Here is a 21,398-nt window from a genome sequence, read left to right on the forward strand (position 1 = left end):
TGAAAAATTACAATCTGCAGAGAAGGGACATGCGAATACCGAAACTTTGAGAGCATCATTTCAGTTTGGATCAATATCATAGAATTAAATTGTTTATATGGAACATTTTGAGTCTGAACAGCTGGAAGAGAATAGAAACAAATGATATTCAATCTCTGGTTTTTGGCATAAACCTTTACAGACAAAAGCGTGGAGATGCAGACCTAAATCAGCCTGTCATACATGTAGCTGCATTTGATTCCTAACTTAGATGGCTTCAGTGGCTTTTCATAAATCCAGTTCTTCTGGGATATTTTCCAGTGTTTTCTGAAATATAGATGTGTTCAGCCCTACAAATCAGATTCAAAATGGATTTAATTCTTCTTACTTTTTTTGGTAGCTCTTTGACTGTGTTTAATGCTACTTAATGTTAGATTACTCAGCTCTAAAGCTTCTAAAGATTCTCTTGTGTATATAATAAACTTATCACTATTCCCTTAATCTCCAAATTTTGGGTATTATCTAAAATTACTGTTAACAGTTTTGTAATTACAATCTAGTTTAGTGACCTGACAAAAGTAAGTAGGCATCTTTATGTAAGTAAGAATTCAATTTCATTCTTATTACAAGTTGTGTTCTCAGTGTGCTTTGTTGGCTGCCTTCCTATATATTCTCTTTCCAGGTGGCAAGCAATGTAGTCTTTGAGAGCACAAAGTTGGAATTTTGTTAATGAATTACCAGTTCTGTTTTGTCACCAGCCATGCTGTACAGAGACTAATTCAGCTGTCTGCCTGCACGCCCATCTGATTCCCTCTTACCTGGCAATCCACCTCTGCGAAGAACAAACACAACTGTCTTTTCACAGGTTCTATTGACTTTGGCAATTAATTAAGTTGAACAATCTCATTTTGATATTAGCAAAATACTCCTGGGTTTTTGAGAGCTTCCAGCTCTACATGGGTTATCTCAAGTTGCTCTACAATATGTGCCAGCCAATAAAGTTTGCCAAAGAAGTTTCAATCAAAATGTCTTTTGAACAAAAAGATTTGTTTCCTTTAAAAAAAAAAAAAAAAATGTTTATTAAAATATTCAGGGCAAAAGCTAGAGTACTAAACAACATATCTTATATGTTGTTTAACTGCTATCAATATAGCAGTTCTAATATGTCCTGACTTACCACCTGTTCTGAACATCATATGATGATGGAGACTTGCACTGTGTCTCTCTCTTCCTCTCATCAACTGTCTGTGATGACTAATAAATGAACATTTTGATAAATGGCAGTAGAAGATTTTTCTGTCTACTGAATGAGTTGTTTGGGTAGTATAGAAGGCAGAAATATGTTAAGTAAAAATCTTAATGGTCAAAACTTTAAGCCTTTTTTGCTCTGTATTAGTTTACAGTGATTTCTCAGGAACAGAAATAATCAGAAAAGAAACTTCAGTTTCTTGTTAAACCTAAAAATTATTATTATTTATTTTTTATTTTTAGAGAGAGAAAAAAGTGAAATTGTTCCCCTAAAGCTTTAACATTTTTTCATAATATTCTGTTCTGTTTTTCATAATATTCTGTGCTCTTGACACTGTATGCATTTAAAAGAAAAGTGTTTCTAGGCACACTTCTTTCCTTATGGGTAAAACGTACCAGAACTTATATTTAATGTAAGTGATTTTTCTGATATGCACAGTAAATGTTGAAAGTGAAGGCTTACATGGACTGATGAGAGGGAAAATTACTGCTTTAACTCAAGCTGCTTAGACTAAAAATATTCACTTAGGATAAAATTAAAAGTAAATGGAAGGAAAATTGGGTAATCGTGATCTCATAATACTGCAGCATGTGTATGGATTGAATAAAAAGTTTGGCAAACTCTGGAAGACACTGAGGTTACTCAGTAAACTTTTACTGTTAGTAATCAACAGTGGTAATGTTCAGCCTGCACAGTACAGAAAAAAGAGTAGAACCATTCTCAGAAGTTATGGCTAAAATACATAATTGTTATGGAATTGTCATTTATGAAGGGCCTGATTTAGCTTATGAGGTTCCCTGTTTTTCTTTAAATGTTTTGTTTAGATATTTTCTATCCCAAAGAGTAACTCTCAGAGCAGCTGGAGACACTCCATATAGATTATTTTAAAAGATAAAGTATTTTATGAATGAGAGGGTAGAAAACCACTGTCAAGCATTTAAAAACAGAACAAGATAAATTGTTAATGTTATCAAGATCTGGGTGTACTTATGTTATTATTGCCTTCAAGGCTGTACCTCCTGGTAGGTGACTAGACAGGAGGAGACTATAGGGGAGACCTGGAGTATATTTTGTCCCTTTCCCTTATCCTAAGTTCAAATGTCATTGTCATAACATCATAGAATGGTTTGGGTTGGAAGGGACCTTAAGGACCAACTAGTTTCAAGCCCCTGCTATGGGCCAGGTCACCCACTAGATGATGCCCCGGTGCTTTTGTTTTTTACCCTTTACTTTTCTCTGGAATGCTGCTCTAAAATCTTCACCCCTTCAGCAGAATCTGATGATGGCTGTGTTGAGCCCTGAACTTCAAGTGGTTGCTTCTCTAGGCTGCCACAGCTGTCCACTAATACACTTCCTTCCGTTTTGGCCCTGCCATCAAAACCTCAGTGTTTTTCCTTTCATTAGCATCTGTCTTCTCTTTTAAATGTTAAAGCTAAAACCTTTGATAAACCCCTGTTTACTCTTGCAAAAACTTGCTACAGCAGTTTGCTCTGAGACAATCTTTTTACTACAAAAGCAGTAGTTAGTCTCTTTATGCTGCTGTTTTTTTTTAGTAAAAGTACTTCTGGTATCCATGGACACTTTAAGAAGTTGAACCATGTCTTGGCTGGATTTCCACATAAAATTTTCATCCCCCTAAAATGAAGGGCATATAAACGTATGTCATGACAAAAAGGTACGGTGAAGGCTAACCAAACAGGTCGTTGTTGAGTAACAGTCCTCAAGGTGCACAAGAAACCTGTTTCTGTAAAGGTCAAGGTTACAGGGTTTAAGATTGAGGATCGAGTGACAAGTTTCCCATTAGTCTAATATATCCTGCCCCTTTGAAGAAGATGTATAATTGACAAACATAGATGGCACATTTATGGTGTCAGAAATTTTTCTGCATGATAGTTAATTAATTTGAAGCAATACTCCCTTAATCTCCCTAGAGCCACAGATAACTGTATTAAATCTGCCTTTTATTTTAAATACTATAAAATTTAGTATCCCTTATCCATGAATTATAACCTGGTCTCTGGGTTAACCTTGGTTTGATTAAGTGGTCTTGTGGTTGCTGAAGTCAAAAAGTAAACTGGATGCACAAGAAAATAGATCACTGACACTACATGAGCCATATGTTCAAGAAAAGATAATGCAAAAGAAGCAATTTACTCCCTGAAGCTCACTTATTACTCTTTGGTGATTGAATAAAAAGTGCAGCCACCAGGTGTGTTTAGCCATCTCAAATATGTTCATGAAGCCTTTTTCAGGAGTCAGCTTCCATCAGATAAGTTCTTGTAATTAATTACTGTTTTGACTGAAATTACAAAGAAAGTACAGTGCCTCAAAGGTAAACCTGATTTTCATTGCAGTGTGTCACATAAGGTATGGTTGTACCCTGAAATTTAAAAGCATCCCATTAAGGGTGAATTTCTGTTGCTATTGGAGGAGATGGTGAGATATCTTTTTGATTAAAAATGTCATTGAAATGGATTATCATAAAAATAAAGAGGCCCCTGGTGGAGCAGGCTGTCGTGCTGCAGCCCATGGGTCCCACATGGAGCAGATCTCCATGCTGCACCCCATGGAGGAGCCCCCGGTGGAGCAGGGGGATGTGGCCTGGAGGAGGCTTCGGCCCATGGAGAGCCCCCACAGGAGCAGGCCCTGGGCTGGAGCTGCAGCCCGTGGAGAGGAGCCCACGCAGGAGCAGGGGGTGTGGGGGGAGCTGCTGCACATGGGGGACCTGCGTTGGAGCAGTTCTTGAAGAGCTGCTGTCTGTGGGAAGCCCACACAGGTTCCGTTTGGGAAGGATGGCGTTCTGTGGGAGGGACACCACTCTGGAGCATGGGCAGAGAGTGGCCCTGAAGGAGCAGTGGAGACGAAGCATCAAGGACTGTCTGCAGCCCTAATTGATTGTTCTCTGCACTGCTTGGGGAGGACATAGAAGAGGGTGGATGAGCAGAAAGTGGTTTTACTTTTTCTCACTGCTCTAGCTTGTTAGTAATAAGTAATAAAATACATTAATTTCCCTTATGCTGAGTCTATTTTTCCTGTGACAATAATCATCTCCTTGTTCTTACATCAGCTCTTGAGCCCTTTTCTGTTGTATTTTCTCCCCCCTTTCCTTTGAGGAGAGGGAGGGAGAGTGGTTAGGATGGAGCTCAGCTGCCCAGCTGGGTAAAACCACCACAGGAGGACAGGACACTTGCTTGTGACAGTGGGAGCACCAAATAAAATAGGATGTACTCTTTCATTACACACCTGGTGCAGAGATCAATGTCTACATTCTCAACTGGAAGGCCATAACCTGAAGCAGTGAGCTATAATGATGGCAGAGTTGTGGTACTGCTTCTACGCTCCATTAACATACTGAAAACTGGATTTGTTAGGTTAGAGCAGAACTGTCATGTTCTCAGCATGGAGAATGCTGAAAACATTGTTCCAGGGTGGCCGTCTGGCTGCTCAGCCAGCCTCTGAAACACGGGATGGGATGTGCTGCATTGCTCAGTTTGATTGGTTTGATTTGTATCACTGCTTCTGGAAAATGTGTTAGGCCTTTGTACTTGTCAATTTTAATCATTCTTGCTTTATAGCATCCAATTCTATGACAGCATGGATTTTAGTTCATGCAAAGGCATGGTAGCCTTGAGTTATTTCATTCTCTGTGTTTGGCAAGTGAACTGTTACACTTTTGCTTGGATAACAGGATAATGAGCCAAAGACCACAGGAAAGCCTACTTGATCCTAATTCAATTTTTAAAAGAATATAATTAGAAATCTAGTTGAGTTTCTCTGCATCTTGGATGACTGTGTCCATTGATTTACACAGGACAATTATTTCTTCAAGGAAGGTTTGTGTGATGGTGTGCAGATATGTTTTATATTAAACCTCTTGTGTATCTCATCTCAGAATGAACTTAGGACTGAACAATGCAATTAAGAGTAATAAATGCTTTTCTTTCTGTAATTTTTGTGAAACATATACAAGGAAGAGATGATTTCCATATACGATCTTAAAAGAAAGCGAAAATTAGTGGAAGAGATCCTACAGGAATTCACTGGAGTCTAGCTTAACTAAGGAAAAAAGAATCAGGGGCTGCTGGCTGTGGGACATGATGGCAAACAACTGCTGCAGCTGGAATGGAGGGGCAAATTCTAGAAGCTGCTTGTCAGAAGTGCACTTATAAGTGGTTTCCTGTACTACCTTTGTCCTTTCTAGCAACAGAATGTTGGTTTCTGGAGCTTTAGTGAGATCCTAGTCACAATGATATATAACTCCTAGAAGCCTGGGAAAGTCTTATAATTTAGCACTGTAATTCTAATTTTAGTTTCTAGCTTACTCTCACATTTTAAGGTAAACTTTTTTCCTTTAAGTAAACTAACTAAGTTACCCTCAATTGTTACTTGCTTGTTTTATAAATCACTTAGAACTCCACTGATGCAAAACATTGCATTAGAACTAGGTATTATCATTATTCATGAAAGCAATATTCTGGGCTCAGACACAATATATTACACAGTAACGATACAGCTTAGAGGTAACCCTATTGCTTTATTTGTGAACCACCAGTTATTGCACTTCCCATATCCTGCTTAAAGATGGAAAAAAAATGATACTGCATGATTAAAGCCAAGTGAGCCAAACTGTTCTTACCAAACTCCATGGAGCTGGATTTATAAAAGGAGCAGAAATTCTTTCTGAAATAGTTATCCTGCATGAAGTCTCTTTTTAGACCTGAATCAGGCCCACATTTTATGGATATCTTTTTTTGTTGTTTAACAAGAACTGTATTCTCTGGGAAGATGATGCTGAAGTTTAGGGATATGTATGAAGAATTAAAGTTAGGTCTTCAGCTTAGGAAACATGGTTAATGCTTCACTGAAAACTAAACAGCACGGAAGAAATGCACAGAAACATTTGAAAACAGGCAGGTCTTCATTTTGAGACAGATAGGGCTTTAGAATAAAGGACACTAAGCTCTGTCTGTGTCAACAGATGCATTGGAGATATTCTTTCATTTGTATAACACTTTGTATAGCATTATATGTTTATATAGCATTTGTATAGCGGACCATAAATTCTGTGAAAACTGACCCATGAAAACATAATCCTAAAGAGCTGGGTAGATTCTTGAGGGACAACTTACAAAGTAGGAGACTGGAGCTGCAAAATATTAAGCTGTTTGTTAGTAAGGAAGAAAACTCTCTAGGTAGGCTGGAGGGGAGTTATGTTCAATGCGTATTTTATTTAGATAGCTGATTTAAAAACAAAAAAAAATGAACTAGGCAGCTGGTCAAAAAACTTGCTCTGGATTAATTTTTTTTTTTCAGTGAATTTCTTATTTTATTACAATAGTATTTGGATCAATATTTTGAGGAAAAAATCTGCCATGGAAATCTAGACTTCTCATGGCACAAATGTAAGCCTGTCCAAAACTGGAGAGAGGAGTGCTTTAAGTTGTTGCCACAGGGCCTTAGAAGAATTGATTTGTTGATTTAATGTCTCTCTTTTCTTTTTTTTTCCTTCCCAAATACTATAGTCTGGATATTCTTGTAGTTCACTCATCTCCTTGCTATCTGTATGTCAGATGTACCCTGTGAGCACTCCCCACTATTGTATGCCTGGCTCCAGCGCACTGCGGCCCGTTCTGGGAGATGGACTCTGGTGAGGAAGGTCCTGGGCAAGGCAGAAAACACAAGAGCCCTGGAGTGAGCTGCATGGAGATTTAGACCTCTCTTTAACCTTGAAGTGCTTCTTCATTCCTCTTCTTTGTCTGTAAATGTGTTCAACCATTTGTTTCCTGGGATTGTAAAATCTTCAAAGCATTGCTTGCTTTTAACTAAGAACCAGGCTGAGCTTTCCTGCATTTTAATCCAATAATAAATAATTTCTTATTGGCTGCCTTGAATGACACACTGCTGTATTCTCTTAATTGATTTTTGAGAAAAAAGATATGTAAAATTTTGCTGGGTTTACAGAGGACACTAGATTGTTATTTATATCATAATACCTGAGGAATGGAAGGAAAAATGTAAAATGATGCAAACTAAGTGGGGAAAATGCATGAGTTTTTACAAAACAATCTTAACAAATTTGATTTGTTTTCCCATTGCATTATCTCCTAAGCAACAAAAGATATTTCCTACAGCCCCCTCTTCAGTAATGACTAATAAAGTAGCTAATAACTTGGTCTGTCTAAACAAAGTGCAAATTTTTCCAATGAACTTGATGTTTTTTAGGCTAACTTTATGTAAAAAGGGATCAATTTAAGTAGAAGGTGTTGTTTTTTTTTCTCCTCTTGATGTAGCACTAATTTGCTCTTTCGTACTGTGACCCATTATATCAGCCATGGATGCATTAATGGCTCCTTCAAGCACCTTCAATAATGTCTCAAATATTTCATTTTTTCTATTTATCTGTAAATGTCTGCAAGCTGCTTTTCTGTGAAACCATAATATGAGTTCAGCCAAGTGTCCTGATGCTCTGTTTTCTTGTGGAAAATGAAGCAGCTAACATAGTCAACAGAGTAGACAAGATTGTTACGACTAAATCATTTTCTAATGGTAGTTTGGGAGATAAGACACAGGTCTGAGTCCAGGAGGCAAGGGAAGTCATGGAAGAATTTTCCTCTCCTTCTACCTGTTACCTGAGGAGAGAGATAAAGGAGAGGGAAATTATCCCAGATGTTTGGCAAAGGGAAGAAATGAGTCAGCAAAGAGCATCTGCTCCTTTGCCTCAAGACCCAAAGTAAGCTGGAGGTAGACAAATGAGGACAGAGGGTTCAATTTTCCCCCCTTTACTCTCCCCTGTGACTTGTATTCCACTAGCCTGAGTCATTTGATAGGTTCCTGAATCTTCCCATGTACAATTCAGGAGGCAGAAATAAGTAAGTGAGGTTGGGGGGGGAAAAAAAGATAAAATATGATGGGAACAGGAGAGAAAGTGCAGTCTGCATCTGTAATGCTCTGCTTGACGTGTCATTTTTGGGACAGCCTGGAGGAGGAAAATCTAATAGCGATGTAGCTGAGAAAGGTTCTTGGAGGGGTTTAACCTAAGGCTTTGAAAAGCCATTCTTTTAACAGTGGAAATGTATCGTAGATTTATAATCCAACTGATCCAAGTTATACAGTTGCAAGAGAATGTTTTCCAGACCAGACTAAAGGAAACTCCTACAGCTTCCTATCTGAAAACTTTAACCTTTTATTCATAGGGTGTTGGGGGAAGAAGTAGTGTCATAACATTGGTTGTCACCATCTCTGGTGAGAGTAACACTCCTCACGTCCTGAGTTTCCTACTTCAGGTGCACATGAGGCTGAGATTTAGATGAATCCCTGCTCACAGTGTTAGCACTGCGGTCCTTGGTACCTACATTTTGATGGGGCACTGTGAACTGAAGTGAAGGCATCTAATTTAGGACCACAGGTTTCTCTCTAAAAAAATTGTGGTAGTTGGTGATGTAAAGCCTGCAACCCCCCTGGGAGGTTAAGCTTTGAAGTTTCTGCATATTGCAGTGTGGGCAAGTATGAGCTTTGCTCTACCTGAGCTACCAGCAGCCATAAGTAAGTTGTGGTACAAAGCTGCATTTCTGCCTGAGCTAACATCACCTGCTAGCCTGAGTTTACTGCCTTGTTAACTCACACTGGTTTCCATAGGTTGTGAGTGCAGAGTTCATATCTACCTGAAAATAAACCACATGGATATATCCTGTATCTCAATTCTCCACTTACAAGTTGTTTAATATCATGAGCCTGGTTGTAGGAGCACTGTGAAGAAATAAGTAATGAAATATTGGAAGAGGCTCACATACCCTGTTAACGAGGTCAGTTATACACTGTCTTCTTCACAGAAAAGCGTGTGGTTTTTTTTTTTTGTATTTCTTTTGGTTATATTTTTTTTGTTAGCTTTTTTAATTTACTCAATGCTTCAAAACAAGACTGTTGTAAAAGTAGCCAAGTTTAATCTCTAACACGCACAGGTAACTCATAATTTATTCTTCAATAAAAATATGTATTTAAGAAAAAATATTTATTTCCTCCGCAAGGCCTCAGAATGCCTGATAGTTGGTAGCAACTTAAAGAAGAGGTAGTTTTTTTCCTAGCTGGTAAATCCACAGCACAAAGGAGCTTTACACGGTTCTAATCATTGATGGAACCTCCAGGCTCAACCACTGAGCTCAGCCAGAGACAAGTGTGAAAGCCACATGATGCAAAGCCTTGAGCGTATTTGGGAAAATGACTCTTACTGCTGCTACTGCATTGTATTAGTAATAACCCTCATCAGCGGTGATTATACTGTAGCCAGAACTGCAGGACAACCTCTGATGCAAAAAGTATATGCTTAGACTGACTCAGTTAATTTGTCAAGTTATTGTGGCTTTCATCATTTGAAATGCATTAACTGTGTAGGTGGGAGATTTTGTAGCCTGTGACAAGTGTCTGGGCTTGTCCTGTTGCTGCTTTTGGACAATTGTCACAGTTCACCAGGCATATGGGACTTGTTAAATATCAGCAACTTGGTTACGTATGCCCAAGACCTCCAAACAAATTTGGTGCCATGTGAATTAAATTCCTGTGGGTGTCTGATTGTTGGGGTTCTGTTTAACTATATCTTACACAATAATAAAACCGATTTGAATTAGAACAGAATGATTCTGACTTTACTGCTGACAGTGCCAAGATGGATGCTTCTCATTGAACTTCTTTCTTACAGTCCTTCGAAATAACGGATTCTGCTTCCTTTTGCATGTATTCACCACCCATTAGAGGATGGGGATATTAGTTTATGAGCACTTTCTAAATCATTAAAAATACATATGTTGGGCTACCCAGTGCTATAAAACATAGATCAATGAGTTACTGTGCAGCTCATGAGAACTTCTGTAGGTTGTAAGAAAAAGTATCACTTTCTACATTTTTGATTGGTTTCCTTTGTGCTTAAGTGTCTATTAAAGTGAGAAGAAGGCAACCGCATTATACTGGCATGCATGCAGAATGCAACATGCAGTATTAATAAGATAAAGGCCATTCCCTATCCAGGCTTTCTTTACTCAGCATTAGAGAAGTCTCTTTAAGCTCTCTGTATGCTTATGCAAAACAAACCCTCCATTGTTAAGGTGAAATGTAAATTAGAAGCATAAAAGACAACTTTAACTGATTGTTGGAGGCACAAGCAAAATTGTTTTCTCAAGAAGAATTGTAAGACTCTTTTCCTTTCCTTCTCTTGTCACAGAAGAAGGAAAGATAAATCGCTGCAATTCTCACAGTGAAATATCTCTGTTTCAGATCCACAAACACAGACATATTCATGAGAAGAATACAGAACTAGCATCCAAGATATTAGAAACCAATGAAAACAGGGATGGAAAAATGCTGTGGCTTATCATCTTGTTTTGATATATTTGAGTATGATCTATTTTAAAACTCAGACAAAGACTCTGAGCAAAATATTAAATCATTTTTTTGCATTAGTTTATTGAATAGGTATTTCAAGATAAGTTTAAAAAAAAATTAAAATGAGTTTAGTAGATCTTTAATTGTAAATGGGCTGATTGTATCTGGTCAGTAGGCCAAAAAAATTATCTTGTGTGCACTTGCTAAATTTTCTTTCTAAAGGAAAGCAATATAAAGAGAAATTGAAACTTCAGTATTTTGTAAACAATAATGTTCCTCTAGTCTGTCAGGAGGCTTGAGACCTAGTGCCTGACTTTTGCAAACTATTTTGGTTGACCTGAAAATGCAGGTTTATAAGAAAATAAAAACTTGACCCAAAATACTTGGGTGAAGTCTGATAACCAGTGAGGGTGTGACTCTGCAGGGTGCCTGACATCTCCCATGCCTGCTTAAGAAATGACTTAATGACTCTGATGTTATTTTCTTGTTCTAACTTTCTCTCCTCAGTTTATATCATATTTTGTCTGTCCTTTAGAAATAAAATGTTTGTTTTAGTTTTCCCAGGAATTATTCTTGTTAGAATGTCAAAGATTAACCGCTGACTGTCTTTCCTGAGGATTTCTGAGTGCACCAGTAAATATTAAGCATCTGTTGGGTAAATACAATCTGTCTAGTAAATGTTTGCCTTTACGTTTCTGAACATTACAAAGTGGTATTGCCAAATTATTTAGACAGGCCAAATAACTTTGCTTCAGGCATTTACTGAGGAAAAAATAATCAGATCCAAACCCTCCAAGTTACTTTTAAATTTCATGTACTCACAAGGATTTTCATATCAGAGCATATCCTTTATGGTGATTTGTACATCTCCACTCAAGCTTTCCCATTCTACAGGTTTGGCATTAGTTAAATGCTCTGGGTTATACTACTGATGATGGAGGGAAGCAGATTTTGTTTGCTATCAATATTCTCTGCACTGGAATGTATGATGGAGAGGGGGTAAATTACATGTTCTCTGATACTAGTCTGTAAAGGCAGAAAATACATAATGAGCAAAAGCGGGTGGAGTATTCCCTATTGAAAGCCTTGGGACACTGGAATTTAGAGATATATCATTCAGAAACATCTCCCTTTCTCAGGGTTTGTGTTGTTGCACCAGATGAGATGGCCAAGACTACAGAGAGACCTTCCTGATCTGCATCCTCGCCCCCTTACAATAAGTCAAGCTCCAGGGAAGCTGGATTCTGTATGTTAGCAGAAGATACAGTTGAGCTCAGACTTGGCATCCCAAGTAGTTATTGGCCAACAGGTACAGTGTGTGTATACATTGATCCCGAGCAGCTTATAAATAAACCTTGGAAAATAAGTGACAGAGTAGATGGCAGGGAAACCTGTTCAAAGAGTGCCTAAATAGCCGTCCCAATACCCCTGCATAGCTCAAGGAACATGGCAGAGAGAACTTATAGCTAGGAGCTTTGTTAATGTGCTGCAGATAGCGTATGAGGCTATGGTTCCTACAGTGTTTATATTTCTTCCTCATACTACACACTTAATTGTTCTGTTGTTGAGAGTAATGAAGCTGGAACATAGGATGTTTGACTCAGAATTTTAGTAAGTTTAAGGATATTCTCTCACTTAGGTGTGTTTCCAGCTTTTGCAAATTCAGAGAAAAGCAAAAAGTTGTGATATGCGTGGATTGAAATTCAAGATCCTAACAAGTACAAACATCCTTGTGATGGGGTCTGAAGAACGTGTACTTTGTGCTTTGATTGGCGTGGGAGGGCTCCTGTGCCTTTGTAATGGCTCAGCACCCAATATCTGCTTCCAAATGGATATATGCTATAACCGTGCATCAGGAACCACACCTAATACTCATCAAAAAAGAAGAGGGTGCTGCATCCTTATCATTCTGCAAACTTTAGTAAACTTAATATTGACAAATATAGATGTCTAAAATGATTAAATCATTGATAAGATATTGATTTGGAGGGAAATTGCTTCCATTTTACTTATTTTACTCTTATTGATAATGGTGAGAAAATCTGAGGAAGATATTGGCATCAGTAGGGCTGCCCATCGTTACACTTTTGAACAGAAAATTGCTTTTTTTGCAGTGGTGGATGAGAGGATGTATCAGTAAATAAAACCTGGTCCTGAAAATTAGTACCTGTCAGATGTATAGACCTTTCTAACTTTTTTCAACCTTGCCTGGTCTTTTAGTCTCACTAGGAACATTTTATTCAGCTGTAATTTTAACTTCTTTCCTTTTTAGTATTTCTGAGAGAAGCTGTTTAAAATATATCTCTGGAGGTTCTTTCCCTTGTGACATTGTTCCATTTTGTTCTTCACAGAAATCAGGTTATATATTTCCTAATTAGATTTTGGTAACTTTTCCCTTTTTTCTTGAATGTAAAATTTTGAAAGGTTAGACTTTTGCTAAAAGCCTGTTTTGAAAAACCATCCCTTTGAAGCCTTATAGAACTTAATATCCTGATTTGTTATCTTTCTGGCTTCTTCATCCTCTTCACCATGGTGATAAATCCATCAGGGTACAATATAAAAATGTAAAAATTTTCCACACATACCACTGTTTAAATAAATTAACTGAAAAACCAACATTCTAGAATTGTTTTTCTTCACTATGTTGTAAGTTTTGAGCTCTTTAGAAAGGCATACATGAAAAATCTAGGTCTAAGCACTTTGCTGGATACGCACAAAGAAAATTTTGGGAATAGATATACAGAACTAATCTAATTTATATATTTCTCTTAGGATGCTTTTATAAGCTAGGTATATTATTAGGCTGAAATAATAATATAGAACAAAAAAAAATGACAATGAGTGGAAATGTAGCTATAGGCAAATCATCAGTATCATGATGAATGACAATGTTAGCTAGAACCATGTTAGGAAGTGCTAACAATTGTTTTGTAAATAGATAAAAATTAATGTTGTTCTTTTCAACTTTTCTAGAGTTAATGTTTTTTGTCCTTGTTTTGTTGGATGTATTTGAAAGTAAATAAAGCATTAGGCATAAAATTGGATGGGTGATAAATGTTTCAGTTTCAACAGCAGAAGGTTTTATTGCACCAGAGCCTTAAGCATGGGTTTATAAGACCATCACTTTTTTAATAATGAATGACTTACAAGCAACAAACTTCTGGGAGAAGTTCATTTAGGCCCTATATAATCAGAAAGCAAAGAGAGGCAGCTGTTCAGGCACAGGCAGGATTATGGGAGTACAAGCAGAAATGTCTGTAGCCTATGTTTCCATTTGGAGGTGTAATGTCTGTGCCTGACTGTTCCAGATCTCTCTTCTGAATTCCCTACCTACTTTTTGGTAGTAACTTTATACTATTCTGAAATTCAATTGATGGTAGGGAAAAAATATTTTGCATATATGAAACTCTCAAAGAAGCTCAAAGCCTGGTGCTAAATAATTTCAAATCACTCCTTAAAATATTAGAAGCCTAAAACTCTGCAGTTGTTGATATGTAGCAATAATAAAGCTTAAGCTAGCAGTTGGACTACCAGAAAGAACTTCAAAGTACTGAGAGGTCAATATGTTTAAGAATTTTACTGACTCTGCCAGCATCTCAAATTGCCAGTGAAACATCAGAGTCACTGGGGTGTCTCTGCGTATTGGCTTCTGGCAACAGCACTTCTTTTTAAAGCTTTTGATCAGGAAGGTTGTGTTTCTGCATATTCCCTACCTTATGGTTATATAAATCAGGAAATGAGTATGAGAGTAGAGTCTCATTTACACCAAAAACCTCAGTTACAGTTCTTTCTTGGTAGCATTCATGTGGACTTGTCCATGTTCATGGGGATGATCAGAGATCTGGAGCACCTCTCCTCTGAAGCCAGACAGAGAGTTGGAGTGGTTCAGCCTGGAGAGGGGAAAGTTCCAGGGAGATCTCATTGCAGACTTTCAATAATTAAAAAAGGGCTACAGAAAAGTTGACAAGGGACTCCCTTTGTTAGGGAGTGTAATTAAGTGTAATTAAGCATTAAGAAATTATTTACACTGAGGGTGGTGAGGCCCTGGCACAGGCTGCCCAGAGAAGCTGTGGATGCCCCACCCCTGGTAGTGACAAGGCCAGGCTGGATGGGGCTTTCGGCAGCCTGGTCTAGTGGGAGATGTCCCTGCCATGGCAGGGGGTTGGAACTGGGTGGTCTTTAAGGTCTCTTCCAACCCAAACCATTCTATGAAACTACATGAATGATCAAACAAATTGTTCTGCCTTAGATAAGAGTGGTGTATTAGTCATGGGCAAGAATAGTACTGGTGTTTTATTTATTTGCCAAAATTAACCCTTAGTGAATAATCCAGAGCTAATGACAAGAGAGGAAGAAGGAACATAAACCCCTTTCAGTTTTTGTCTGATTTGTCTGTTATTTTTCACAGAGGAAGTCTGCTTGCTTTCTCCATCATTGTGCAATTCATTGAGTGATGTTATTACCTGGAACTGGCCAGCCTGCTTAAAGCAGGTTTTAAGGGAAAAGTCTAGATTTTCTGGTAGGGAACTTTTCTGGGAGAAGGTAATATTACTTATTTCAAAGGCACTCTGAAAATCTGGCATGCCTAGTGAAGTAATTATTCATAACATTGAAGAACGTAAAAGTCCACAAAAAGTACGCTGCTGTAATGTAAAATAATGGCTAAATGTCTGAATATTTTTATTCATTAGTATTAATGATTTTTTTTGTATCTTTTTATTATTGTATTTCTGCAAATACTCTACTTCATGAATTTTACTTTATAAAAACACACTGGATTAAACATTAATGTTACAGTTTTCCAAAAGAACAAGGTTAAATGACCCCTTTCTCTGTAAGATTCAGAAGCCTTAATATGATGTAAGCCTTACTATGATATAAAGTAAGAAAAAGATTCAGGTGTGCTTAGCAATACTTATTTGATGTACTACCTTTTTATGATGTGTCTTATGACCTCCACTACTTCTTCACATTTTTATTCCTCACCTTAAGATGGGATTTTCAAAAGTGATACCCATTTGAGCTCAACTACCTTGTTTATGTCCCTCCCCCTGTCATGGGTAGCAGTAGAGGTAAGTCAGCAATAGTGCTTTCAAAATTTCCTTCTAATTCTATTTACAGAAAAATCCTTCTTTACATCTGGTGGAATTGAGTTCCAGCTATACCACTCAAATCATGTTCTCCGAATCCAGGACAAGGTCTAGATCATTCCTGTATTATTTGCAGCTCTGCTTTCTCACAGCAGTCCTTCCATCTCAGATGCTTTCATCAGTTCTTGGACAGAACAGACATCTCTGTCATGGGCAGAAAGGATTTTGGTAGAAGTTTTCTCTTTAAGTAACTTGTGACGTTAAATAATGTGCAAATCTATAGAAGCATAAAATGTGTTGTTTAATGCATGCAGCACTTCAGTTCTAAAAAAATAAAATAAAATAAAAAATCAGTGTGAATGTTTATGGGAATTTTATTCCCAATGCCTGATTATCTTCATTTATCCCACTATAGCCACCTCCTTTAATTTTGGTGCTACAATTACAGATCTGTAATATGGAATCATAGAAAAATTTAGGTTGAAATGGACATCCAGAGCACATCTGGATCAGTCCTGTCTGCTCAGGACAGAGCTAGCTGTGAAGGTCTTCTTTCAGTGTTTTATCTGGTAGCTCAGATCCTCATCCAGGCAAGCTTTGTTTTTCAAAGGTTGGAGATTTCTCAGCCTCTCTGGGCTCCATTCCAAAGCTAAACCACTCACACTGAAGTACTTTTTTTTTTTTTTTTCCTCAATGCCTGAAGCAATTTCACTTGCTTCAACATGTGTCATTTACTGCAGTCATTTTAGTGTAAACTCTGAGTATGGCCCATCTTTGTTTCCTTCTAATCATCCGATTAGAAGCCATAGACAACAATTAAATACTCTTTCTCACCCACCATGTTGTCCATCCCATCGTAGTTATCCAGATCATCATAGTGACCTCTGCTGGACTCTCCTCCTCCTACAGAGGATCCCAAGGCTGCACACTTCTCCAGTTCTATGCTCACAAGTGTTGAACAGTGGGTAAAAACAAACAAACAAAAAAAAAACCACAGTCTGGTATGCCTTAACCCCTGCACAAACATGTTGTTGACTGACTTTCAGCTTGTTCTTCAGGAATGCCGGGTCCTTTTGCGCAAAGCTGCTTTCCAGTCAACCAACCACTAGCCTGCCTTGTCATATGGGGTTATTCTGTCCCAGGTGTGGAACTTGCATTTGCCTTTGAAGTTCAGTAGGTTTCTGTCAGTCCATATCTTCAGGCTTTCCCCCTAATAGTTGTCCCACACAGATTTCCTCTCAGCCCATATTGCTCCATTTCCCTTGAAGCTTTGGTCTCCATCACTAAGTGAGCCTAATTTTTAGGGCATGACTGTTTTGTTTAACAACCACGTTGGCGAAGATGATCTTGCCCCTCTCTGTCAGACAGGTCTTCCATTCTCTGTCTAGTTACTGACAATCGGATAGCCCTTATTGACTCCCTCCTCTTCCTAGGAAATACATGGACATCTTTTGCCATTTTGCTACTCCATCTGCAATGGTGATACCTGGAGCAAGCCCAGGACTCAATTTCTCTGTTCTGTGTAGGCTGACTTCTCTTTCTATATTCTTGACTTGGTGACCACAGTCACTTGTATAGATGCATATATCAGTCAAAGATTCTTATTAGACTTTGCACAATTTTAAGTAGTGCATTTTATTATTATTTTTTTTCCCTAGAGCACAGTTATTCTTTTTGGACTGGTAGAGTACTAAAATGTAATTAATAATGAGTGCTTATCAACAAAATATTTGTTGTTAAAGTTCAGAATCTGCACATCTCTCTTAGTTGGTTGTTTTCCCTCATGACTCTTCCCTTGTGTTCTAATAAACTATTTGTATTTACCATGAACGACTGGTCTCAGAAAAAAAAACTAAGGACCTTAGTTTGAAAAGTATTACCTAGGGTGGTTTTTGTGTTGTGGTTGATGTTGTTTGTTTCAGTTAGAATTTTTCAAGTATTTATAATAAAAGGACAGAGAATTTTTATCAAAGCAAATATTATCTAGAAAAGTAATTGCTCTTTGAATGCAGGTAGCTGAGGTTAAATATCATAAAGAAACAGCTGCATCTTGAAAATTTGAAATTTTAGCTAAACTACTGTTTCTAAGGTAAAGATGGATTTTTCATTGTTTGGATTCAGTAAGATCTAAAAAAAAACTCTGAATGTTGCTTTACCTGAGGTGCAAAAGTCATGTTACCTTTTTTAAAATTATTATTATTTTCTTATTTATGCAAGCTGTTGCCTAGGTATGCTTTAAGCCAAAGAATGCACAAAATTTTTTTTCGATTATCTTTTTAATTTATGAATGTAATCTGCTGATAATTAAAAAACATTTTTAGAGGCTAGTCTGAAAACAAGCTGAACATGTCTATAAACTGAAATCGGTAAGCAAGTAAAATGTCCTTATGTCTACATTTATACATCAAATCCAATCCCAATGTTTCCGAAGTACTTAAGAAAATATCTAAGTGTAAGGATTTTGTCTGTGCATACTGTGTAACAGTTACTGCTGCTCTTGATAAAATATAACCATCTCTGGCATTGAGGGTTTATCTGTTTAACAGAGCATAAAACACCTTGCATCATTTTAGGATAGAAAAGTAAAGGAGAATGTCAGTTCATCTGGGAAACTTAAGGAGAAGGTAGGAAGAAGAGATGTCAGTAACTGAGCAGAAATCAAAAGCATAAATGCATATTTTTGCAAAGGAAGTTCCATGGTTCCAAGGGGTCTGCCATTTTCTATTGTTTTTAATCTTTTTCAAAACAAGAGCATCCCTAGCAACATACATCCTCAAATCTAATGTCACTGTATGATATTTTATTTAGCAAGAACTCAAAGGGATGAACTGGCAACAACTGAAGTTAAAAATCTGTTGTGGTATTTGCTGCATAATATGGCATTCCTTATGAGTTTCCTGTATTGATCTCTTATCACAAGAAATGTGAGGATAGCAAACAACATAAGTAATTTCAGATGTTCATGCCCTGTCACTAATGACCTATATCAAATATATAAGCTTCTGGCAAAGGTAGCTCTTTCTCCTAACCCAGCAGATGACTGGATAGCCATTCCAACTGTCCTGATGAATTAGTTTTAGAAACAAATGGAAGTTTCAGAATGTTTTGCTTTTCAAGTTTATTTTAGTCTGTGTTTAGTTCATCTGTTTTTGATATATTTTTTTTCCCCCTATGTATGAAAAACTTAATCCCCTTGGTGCTGCCTCCCTTTTCATCTTCAGACATATTTTGAAACAGCTAGAGCAAAGTTTAGCTTCCTAGGTTTAAATGGATTTATACGGGATCATTCCTTGAAAATGAGATGTGGATTTGCAGATGAGCCGTGGTTGTTCCCCGAGGTATGTATGTCATGATATAATTCCTAAGTAACTGGTATTCGTATGAGTCTCACTTCTAAATATCCACCTTAGATATGAAGCAGCATGATATTCTTAAAAAATAGGTGTGATTTCCCTAATGAGATATGCTCAGAGTCTCTGAAAATTTGGGGTTTAATCAATTTACCCACTAATGTAAGACGTCAGGATGTACTACTACCAATGTTATTTCAAAAAATAAATATAAATGAGGCAGTAAATCTCCTTGGTTTAAAATCCTTCAGATATATCTTTTGTTTTTAATGACAAACAAATTCAATAACTAACAGTTTTAGCTGTAGATATGAGAAATGACACAGTCACACACAAAAGTGATGTAAAATTAGTTACCATTTAGCTTCTCAATATTTATGGAAAACCCACAGGGAATAATTTTTATAATTTCTTAAGACTGCTATCTTGATAATTGAACTTGTGTTTAGGATTACAAATATTATTCATCTGATGGTGATTGCAATATGAAACAAATGGTGATATTCCCAAGGCTACTGCTGCTGTTGTAGCACAGACTGTACTTTCCTTCAGCAATTGCTCTTTCTATTCACACAAGTGGCATCATTTTGCAAACATAATGTCCTAGCAGGTGTTAGACACCACAGACAAGACCATGCCAGATTCAGATAGGTTACAGAACCATGGTCCTATCAAAGTTGGGGGAAGGTCAATAGGTGTCTGGGTCATTTTACATTGGTCTTCAAATATGGTGCTTCTGCAGCAATGACTAGAGCTACCAGGGATTTCAGTGCCAGTCCACTTGGCAACACTGAATGTCCTCTGAAATATTTTGACTTTGGCCCTTAAAATCGGAACCATGTTGATTTCATTTTTTTCTTATTTATTTTTAAAACAGTTTTAATCTAAAGGCTGCTGGCCCAGATCTTTCTTCATGAGGCTGGATTGACTACTATGCAAGCCTTTCCTGGCAGAAATTTGACTATCATGTTCCTGGAAACCATCAGTGACAAAGATGCCACAGCCATCTATGGTAATCTGTTCCCATATTCCACTACTACTATAGCCTTCCTTTTACCCTACCTTTTGAACTTAATCACCACACATTATAGACCTACTACTTGTGTTATGTGGTGCTTGTGGAGAATCATCTCTTCTTTCAATAACGTTTTATATATTTGAAAATCTCTCATGTTTATCCTCTTTTCTCTGAACTTCAAGAAAGAAAGAAAAAAGTAATTTCAATTTGACAGTCAGTAAGCAATATGATACAATCACAGAGACTTTGGAGGACAATTAACCAGAACTGGGAACATGAGTATCTCTGACTTTTACAGATGATCTTGACAGGTTTGAATTGTCATGTGGAACTCTTGAAATGCTTTCTTCAGAAATCTTAAGCACATCCTAAATCTGATATTCAGTGGTCTAAAATATGTTTTAGAAACCATAAAATCACTCTGTGATATTCTTGGAGTGTTTTCTTAGCACAAGTACAATGCCCCAGTCCACACTGCTGGCATCTTTGTTTCTGTTTTTGCCAGCTCACCACACCAGATTTATAATACCATAGGTATTTAATGAAAGAGTATAATGGCAAAGAAAGGAGGAAGGAGGCTGCACAACCCACGTGAATCAGGGAGAATACACATACTTTCTTCATTAGTGTGTCCAAACTGTTAACCTGGAATGACTATTCTGGCAATGATAAAAATATGCAGCCTTTTTTACTAGGCACTGAGAGCACTGATTCATTTTACATAGGTCTTCAAACAGATGTCAAAGAGTTTAGGTCACTAAAGCTGTATCTAGCAGTGATCTATGACACTGTATGAATACCAATTACTTCAGCTGTCAGCTTCAGAGAGAAGGATCAGCAAGAGAGCACTACATGGCTGGCTGAGAAGTCTTGGGGGGAAAGGAGGAGGGAAAATAAAAAGTAAAGGATACTAAAACATTAGAGCCTCAGGCTGAAAACACCACAGAGGGAGGTGCTGTTGTAGCTTGGGAGAGCATGGTGGTCCTGAGGATAAACAGAAAGGTGTCACCCATCAAGGACAGATGCTGGGGTGTCTTGGTGGTGAGTCCAGTCATGATGGTGATGCAGAAAAGCAAGCAGGCAAAGCTTTTTGTCACCTCCATAAGTGAGGTGTAGGTATAGGCTGCTCAGTGGAGGCAGAGGGAGAGGTCCGTGTCCTTCCTTCCCCATGCACAGATTTGCTCCTTCCCGTAGAGCTTGTTTTCTCAGCCATTTTACTTAAAATCTGGTAAGTCTGCATGTAGCTCCATCGCTCTAAATAAGAACCAGTCTGTGACTCTAAGTATTTACCATGTTAAAAAATAATTAGGCTATGTGATTAATGCTCCTTGATTTTTCTT

General features: G+C 37.6%; 1 long non-coding RNA gene across 1 annotated transcript in view; it reads left to right on the forward strand.

Annotated features, from left to right (window-relative positions):
- Window positions 1-21,398, forward strand: part of LOC137859673 (uncharacterized) — a 39,635-nt gene that overhangs the window by 11,701 nt on the left and 6,536 nt on the right. The window contains exon 2 of the long non-coding RNA XR_011098455.1: window positions 19,918-20,052. This is a non-coding gene — a long non-coding RNA (uncharacterized lncRNA). The remainder of the gene's footprint in view (window positions 1-19,917; window positions 20,053-21,398) is intronic.

Source organism: Anas acuta, chromosome 7 (assembly GCF_963932015.1).
Source record: "Anas acuta chromosome 7, bAnaAcu1.1, whole genome shotgun sequence".
NCBI lineage: Eukaryota > Metazoa > Chordata > Aves > Anseriformes > Anatidae > Anas > Anas acuta.